General features: G+C 43.7%; 1 long non-coding RNA gene across 1 annotated transcript; it reads left to right on the forward strand.

Moving 5' to 3' along the window:
• The first annotated feature begins 1,694 nt into the window (after nucleotides 1-1,694).
• Nucleotides 1,695-4,583, forward strand: LOC130213509 (uncharacterized). The gene is made up of 3 exons (XR_008835475.1): nucleotides 1,695-2,295; nucleotides 2,406-2,506; nucleotides 3,895-4,583. It is a non-coding gene; the product is annotated as an uncharacterized LOC130213509 (long non-coding RNA).
• Nucleotides 4,584-7,733: the final 3,150 nt, after the last annotated feature.

Here is a 7,733-nt window from a genome sequence, read left to right on the forward strand (position 1 = left end):
TAGTTATGAACATGTTTGTTTGAATATTGACACATCTGATGGTTGCTTGTGATCATTGTCAAACATTTACTTATAATGTATTGCAAACTGATGGTGAGAATGTCTTTTGGAGAAGTTCTGGTCTGATGAGGAACATTTAGAAAATAAATCTCTATGCCCAAAAAGGCATTCATGTATTTCATATTTTTAAACACCACACATCTACATGAATGCTATTTCTCTTTTTAACCCTTGTGTTGCCTTAGGGTCATTTTGACCCGAATCAATATTACACCCTCCCCCCGCCTTTGGGTCATTTTGACCCGATTCAATATTTCACCCTCCTGTTACCTTTATATTTACTAACATATTTTACCCTTTGGGTTCAATTTGACGCCAGCAATTAAAACCTCCAGAAAATTATTAGAATTAATATTGTTTTCCAAGTTTAAGTGTGAGGCACTTTATGTTTGTTTGTTGACTACCGAAAGAACACCGACATTAAACATTGAATGGGGTCAAATTAATCCTAAGGCGGGGGGAGGGTGTAATATTGATTCGGGTCAAAATGACCCTATGGCAACACAAGGGTTAAGACAGTATGAGCGTTTTGCTGTTGAGAGCAGGACAGAAGTCACGAGTGAGTCTGTAGACTTTTAGTCTTGCTGTTGCTTTTTGAATTTCTAACAATGTATGTAAACATCTATTGAACACAATGTTACACATCAGAATGGTTAAAATCCTGAAATAATTGCTTTTAGATTTGGAAGAATCATTCTCCATTTTTAAGACTTGTAGGTGGAGGGTCACTTCTTGTTTAACCACTGCATCACACATTCATACACTGTGACAAGACTCACAACCAAACCAGAAGCTTCAGAGACAGTTTTCGCATAACAAAGTGTACTTGAAGAAATTGGATAGAGGAAAGGGGGGATGGGGTCAAATGTCAACAAATGATTCGTCCCGGTCGGGGGTCTTTGGTCTCACGCCTGGTGTGAGACGGTTCCTTTGTCCTGTGTGAGCAGAGTGGTGAGTGGGCTCGGCTCCTCTCCTGAGGTTCTGGAGAACCTTGTCGTCTCCTGTTCAGCCGGTCTTCTCTGCTGCTTCCCAGTGCAGAGAAGATCTGCTCCCTCTAATCAGCTGATGGGCTGCAGGTGTGACCACTGCCATGTGCCGATTGGCTGCAGCACCTGGCTGGGAAGTACACGCCCTTGATCACCTCCCCCAACCTGAGCTTGGGGATCCGCCCCCTGTGCTCTGTCTGCTCGGCTCTCCCCCTGGTTTGTCACAACCCATGCATGAATGCGGACAAACACGAGCACACAGATGAGTGTAGACGCCGAGACTGTGAGCTCACACACTCACACACTGACTGCAGAGAGGACAGAACCCTGCCAAGCGGGGAGAAAACCGACACAGAGATGGTGTGGAGAGAAAGAGAAAGGATTAATTAGACAGGTAGGAGAGAATAGAGAAGAATTAGAAGGAAACAAAATGTTTGGAAAAAATAAAAAGATAAGAGATGAGATTACAGACAGTGCTATCAGTAGTTACATGCAGTGCTATCAAGTTCTTAAAACAATTTCTATGAACGTCTTAATAATATTCAAGAGCTACATCTCTTTTCAGTGTCCAATGTAACAAACATCTGCTTCTTTAACTTGGAAGAATAGCACAAGAGATGATTACCAAGGACAGTCTCCTCAAAAATATTCCTATTATCATATACATATACATTACTTGTATTGCATTTTACAGGATTGTGTTATGTTTTTATATTAGCACATTAAGGATATGTTACATTATACACGTCTGCAAAAAGTTCAATAACAATATCTCATTTGTTAACAGTAATATTAAACAATATCTGCTCCTTGCAGTCGAGCGTGATTCGTAATCAGTGATCAGTTTTCAAGCTCCTCTTTTATGGAACCAGCTTCCTCCTTCAGTCCATGAGGCAGACACAGTCACCTCATGTAGAGGAGACTGAAGACTTTCCTCTTTGATAGTCTTACAGTTAGGACTGAATCAGGGTCACCTGGTCCCGCCCCTAGAGATGCTGCTATAGGCTTACAGGCTGCTGGGGGACGTTTTAGGATACACTGCGCACCTACCTCCTCTTCTCTCTCTCCTTATGGATGAATTTTCATCTCTCTATCGCACATTACTAACTCTGCTTCCTCCCCGGAGTCCTTGTGACTCCACGTCTCATCGGGTCCATTGGACCTGGCTGGGTCTGAAGCCTCCTGCCATGGCCCTGCTGATGTGTCCTTTCATTTCTTTGGCACATACATTCCACATAGTTACAGTCAGGTAGGTAGGAGGCAGTCAGAAAAACAGAGATGTTGTGCTAATTGTGGTCTACACCCTGGTGCGGGTGGAAATGAGGTCTGTAAATAACTACTTCCTGGTTCTATTTTCAGATGAGGTCAGCAGCGGAGCAATACGCCAAAATGTGAGGTGTGATGTGGCACGGTTGGTTTGACCCACACCTGCTGGGTATCCTTCAATCGAGCACTGAAGGGTGAGAGAGAGAGAGAGAGAGAGTGTGTGTGTGTGAGAGTGAGTGAGGCTGCATGCATATATGCAACAAATATGTCCAAATACAAAATACAAACAGCTAACGGTTCGAGTGTGTCCACGGTGTGTATGCGTGTGTATGTTTGTGCATGTGACCTTGACTGGGAGTCCAAACACACTCGTGCCTCACTGGAAACAAACACCTCAGTTTGTGTTTTGTTTTCTCTTCCACACTCGCAAACACATGAATACTCGTGTTGCTCTCAAAGTGTTTTGGACCCACAGTATTTGGTATACTGACCACACACACACACACACACACACACACACACACAGCTCAGGCTTAACCTGTTAAACATTTACAAATAACTGTACACATGCTTTCACACCTCATGCACAAGTATGTAAACAAAAATACAAAAATAGTTTAACCTTGAAAACCGTCACACATTAACATGTGTGTGTCTCTCTCTCTGAGACATGCACACACACACAAACATGCAGAGAGGAGGCTTGAACATAGCAATTGAGTCTTCACACTGCATGTTCATATCTCCTCTATTCAATTCCCTGCTGGGTGTATCGGAGTTGAAGGTCACACAAAAATACCAACCTGCATGAGCATCGTCATCCTCACAATCACACAGTGTTCATGCACTACATGCATACTGTACTCTGTGAGAATATAACACACATGATCATCCACTAGAAAACATGTTGTTATCCACGTGTATGTCATAATGTGTGTGAGTGTGTGTGTGTGTGTGTGTGTTCATGTGTGGGAATGAGTGTGTGTGTGTCTTTTCAATTGCGTGCCTGTAGTATATGACTTAAGGTGTATGTATGTATGTGTGTGTGTGTGTTTCTGTGTGTGTGTGTGTGCGCACGCGTGTGTGTGTGCGTGTGTGTGTGTGCGGCTGGCTGTAAGGGGCCTGGTTTTTACCCTGCAGGCTGGTTTGAATCGATAGCGCTGGAAAATGCTGAAATAGCAGCCCGACACACACACACACACACACACACACACACACAGGGTGACTCACTGGAGTTGAAAACATGAACAAGAATGCTGACTTCTGAAACAAGGGAGGGAGAGAGAGGGAGCGAGAGAGAGAGAGGGAGAGAGAGGGAGAGAGAGAGAGAGAGAGAGAGAGCAGCACAGCTTCCACTTCAGTCTCATTTCTGCTTAGCTGTGCGTAGCGGTGAAATTCAGCATCGCTGCATTCCACATGCTGTGTATTCTGTGTGTACGTGTGTGTGTGTGAGTGCAGTTGTGTGTATGTGAGTCAAGGAAAGGAGGGTGATGTGTGTGTTGTGTTGGGGAGTAGCCGTATATTATGCTACTAATCCTTTTGTCCTGTTTTCCATATTTTTCCTGCTGCACTGATGCAACAGAAGTGCATCATGAAGACAGAAGTGCTTTCATATGACCTTCCCTCAACATGAAGACACGTTGTTATGACCTTGGAACCGAAGTCTAATTTTTTTAATGAAATGACCCCCTAACATATTTTTTTTCCGCTATCAGGTCTAGAAAGAATTCTTATTTACAATGTTAGCTGTAAAAAAGAGTCCATGAACTTGTGACCTTTGTCTTTGGAGCGGTCGAGGGACTCGATCGGGGGGTTTAGCCTCCAGTGAGGCCTCCAGTGAGGCCCTGCAGAGGGACCAATGCCAGCTCAACCCTGAACTATGACTGCTCTGGTGATGCCGATCAGATGAAGTTACATATTGTCTACTGTAGTGGATAATGGAGGGTTGGGCAATATGGCAATACTTCTATCAATAGTAGACTCTCATTCTGTGTTTTCAGGACCATCTTTACATTACTAAACTTGTTGAAACTAATTCACCTTAGTTCTGAAACAAGATTTCAGGGAAGTCTTATTTGTTTTTGTTTTTGTACAATACAATTCAATATTACAGTAATCTTAGTGAGGAAATAATGTGCTGTAATGTTCTACACCCTCATAGTGAATGCTTCACACAGTAATTACAGTATGTCGAGAAGAGAAAGAGGAAATATGCTGAGATTTCAGATTGTGCAGACTCCATTAATAACCAATAAAAATGCATGTGTTTGATTCTGTTCTGTTATTTATCGAGGCGTGGTGCTCTGAGGCTGCTTATGTACATGGCCCAGATGTTTGTGGTAAGCTGCTGATATCAACTACTTTTGTTTTGTGTGAGAGGGGGGGAGGAGAGAGCTTTTATTTTTCTTGTGACCACTATCATCCATTCGTCCAGCTTTCAGCTGCACAATATCTTATTGTAATATATGTCCGTAATGTATCTGGTTGTGTCAAGCCTATAGAGGCATTCATGCTGATGACTGGACGTGGTATTAAAATAGGCGCTTTTTCACAGAATCCATTTGGGCATCTCACAGTCGGGGAAGCACCGGTGTAAATGATAACACTGGATGATGGCTGAACTCCATTTATCTGCTTCTGTTTCAGGATGCTGGCTCACTCTCGCTCTGCCTTGTCTAACTGGGACACCTGAATAGAAGAGAGCCATACACAACTATACTGCGATCAAAGATGTAATCCACATTGCCCCTTCATATGTGAAGACGTTTCTCCAGAAGAGAATAGTTTAATAATTTGACATTACATAAGAGCAATAATGTCAGGTCTAATTTGATGCTTTGTTAATTTCATTCTAAAAGCTGTTGCAGGAAATGCTGTCAGCATGAGCAACATTCAAGTTTCAGGTTGCCCGTTGACTGGAGTCACTCATTCCAGACAGAACAGGTTTCAGTGGCTGCTGCAACACTAATGCAGTATTGATGCAAGATTAAACAGCATCCACCCAAGTGCTGCTGCAGGACAGATGCAAGGCAGAAGTGAGGTATCCTGTTCATTGATTTTGTCAAGTTTGTCAAGGCATTAAATATATTTATATAAATTGACAAATGTTAGAGGGCCAAACATTTTGGAAGGCGGTAAAGTCTCTAATTCGGTGTGTGCAGGAGTAAGTTTGCGTTATATGACAGAAGTGTAATGGTAAAATCCTGGTGATACATGTGCATGCTGGAGGGACGCTGTGGCGCTGATGCAGAACACAGAGTGGACTTCTCCCACGGCCGTACCCACTGGGCATCGCCAGTAAGTCCAGTGCATGTTTGGGCAGGGTTTCTTATTCCGGTAACACAGATAATCACATCACCACCACGGTAATTCAACAGGCCTGAACTCCAGCAACAAGAGTCCCAGTCAACAGTGTCTGTGTGCTTCTGTGCGAGGGGGAGGGGGCGCATGCATGTGTGTGTCAGCGTGCAAGTGGTTGGAGCTATTAAACATTCACCGGCTCACTCAGCTGCTGCTGCTGCTGCTGTTTGGCTCCCGATCTGGGTCAAGTCTCCCTCCTCTCCTCCCTGAGCTACCTCTATCCCTCCATCCTCTCGTCCTCCTCCTCCTCTCACTCTCTTTCTACTCTACTCCCTAAGTGCTCTATCTCTCTTTGTCTGTCTCATTTCCTTTTATCCCTCCTTTCTCCTCCCACCTTCTCTCTTTTCTCCTCCCCCACCCCTCTCTCTTTCTCCCTCTCTCTTTTCATACCCCCCCCCCCCCCCCTCACTCCCTCCATCTCTCTCTCTCTCATTTTGTTTGGCTACAGAGCTCAGAGGCAGGCCCATGCTCTCAGTCAATGTCCAAGTCAAATAAAGATGCCCATAAATGTTTGAGGAACATGATGAATAATTCGTTATTTTCTGTGTGTTTGCTTGTGCGTAATGCAATGACCTCCATGACGCAAACAAAATCTACTCAGTGTCAACATTATGTTGTTCTTTGTGTATCAGAGTGAGTGAGGTTGTTCGATGAACAGCTCCTCCAGTTTGCCGGTACCCTAAATTGCCCCCAAAGCCTGTGCCATCGGTGCGTGAATGTGAAATATGAGTCCTGATGTGCAGGTGGCACATTGCGCAATAGCCTCTCAGTGTATGGATGGGTGTGTGAATCGCGCTTCGAGTGGTCGGAAGACTAGAAAGGAGCTATTGTGCAGGTGCATTTATCAGTCCCCATTTCATGGAGCGCTGTGTTATTTTACGTAGAAACAACTGCGTTCGCTCATTGACATCGACGTCCTGACTCCAGTGGCTCAGTCAACAGCTGTTGGCCACCAGCAGACTGATAACATGCAGCCGTCCTCCTACAGGTGCACATCGCAGCCTGACAGTCTGCAGCATGCCAACACGGTTTGCTGCTCCGGTGCAGCTCCCTCGACCTACTCACCATGTGCTAAGCTTTTATTGTTGACTCCACCAGGATTTACTGCTTGTGTTTGAGTTTGTTCAGGGGAATTCAGCAGAATCTAGATGACTGCTAGATCTGAAAAGCCCTTTCTACCAAACATAAAGGCGCATAATTATTGTTTTAAATGATCAAACTGAACTAAGTTACATAATCGGCGAAACAGTTGTTTGCTGTTTTTGTTGCTCTTATCGGTGGAGGTACAGTAATAGTGTCGTTGATGATTATTATCACGAAGAAGTAAGAGGTGTAATGGAAGTTATGTTAAAAGCATAATTGTGTTGGTCCTGGAGATTTATTTTATTTTTAGAAGAGGAGGTAAAATAGGAAGGTACTGATTATGATGCTCATGGTGATGATATTGATTCAACCAGGAACATAACTTAAATGGATGTACTCACCAATAGATTATTGAAAACTATATTAGCATTATTATTTGAGTCGAACAGAAGCAGCCTTACAAACTGAACGAGGGAAACCCTGTTTCAACGTGCCATCTGTCTGAAGCGTGGCGCAATAATCAACTTGAATTCATCTGCTCTGAACATACTGTAGTTTGAATGTGTAACTTCGGAGACTAGAGGGGTCGTTGTTTGTTTGTAGGTTTCTGCAACGAAATGAAAGAAACTTCTTAACAGCCCTAAACAATAAATAAAACATATCAATGTCTCCTGTCACTGTAAGCGCAGGTAGCGCTGCTGCTGACGCTTCATATCTGCTGCCTGCAGTACACTACAAGAGTATCAAGTGTGTGTGTGTGTGTGTGTCTGTGTGATAACACATCGTGCTTAATAAATAACAAAATAATTTGTAGGACAAATGATTCGGTCTATTTGCTGGCCTCAAAGCAGGTTTATACTGTACGAACGGTGCCTCATCAGCTGTTGGAGATATGCACGAACACACACGGATGCCTTCACGCAGCATGCACACATTTGAACACACACATGCACACATGCAATTAAGATATTCTTAACC

This window comes from Pseudoliparis swirei, chromosome 22 (genome assembly GCF_029220125.1).
Source record: "Pseudoliparis swirei isolate HS2019 ecotype Mariana Trench chromosome 22, NWPU_hadal_v1, whole genome shotgun sequence".
Taxonomy (NCBI): domain Eukaryota; kingdom Metazoa; phylum Chordata; class Actinopteri; order Perciformes; family Liparidae; genus Pseudoliparis; species Pseudoliparis swirei.